The sequence below is a fragment of the Laccaria bicolor genome, genomic scaffold (genome assembly GCF_000143565.1).
Source record: "Laccaria bicolor S238N-H82 LACBIscaffold_19 genomic scaffold, whole genome shotgun sequence".
Lineage (NCBI taxonomy): Eukaryota > Fungi > Basidiomycota > Agaricomycetes > Agaricales > Hydnangiaceae > Laccaria > Laccaria bicolor.
In genome coordinates, this window is record NW_001889890.1 from 488,999 (window position 1) to 489,591 (window position 593).

A 593-nucleotide genomic window follows, 5' to 3' on the forward strand; every position below is an offset into this window, starting at 1 on the left:
GGAGGGAGGGAAGAGGGAGAGAGAGAGGTAGGGGGGGATGGAAGAGGGAGGGAGAGAAGAGGGAGAGAGAGAGGTAGGGGGGGATGGAAGAGGGAGGGAGGGAAGAGGGAGGGAAGAGGGAGAGAGAGAGGTAGGGGGGGATGGAAGAGGGAGGGAGGGAAGAGGGAGAGAGAGAGGTAGGGGGGGAGGGAAGAGGGAGAGAGGATGGAGAGAGAGAGGTAGGGGGGGATGGAAGAGGGATGGGGGGAGGGAGGGATGTGGCAGGGAAAAAGGAGGGAGAGAGGGAGGGAGGGAGGGAGGGAAGAGGGATGGGGAGAGGGAAAAGAGGGAGGGAGTGAGGGAAGAGAGATGGGGGATGGGGAAAGGGAAAAGGGAGTGAGGGAGGGGGGAGGGCGTGGTGTGCGCCATTCGTGTGTGGTGCTTGTGGGCGCTCGTTGCCATTCGTGGTGGTGGGCGCTCGGCTTGTAGTCGTCGTCATCGTCGTTGTTGTCCGTTGTCGTTGCCCGTTGTCGTTGCCCGTTGTCGTTGTCCGTCGTTGTTGTCCATCGTCGTCGCCCGTCGTCGTTGTCTGTCGTTGTTGTCCGTCGTCGTTG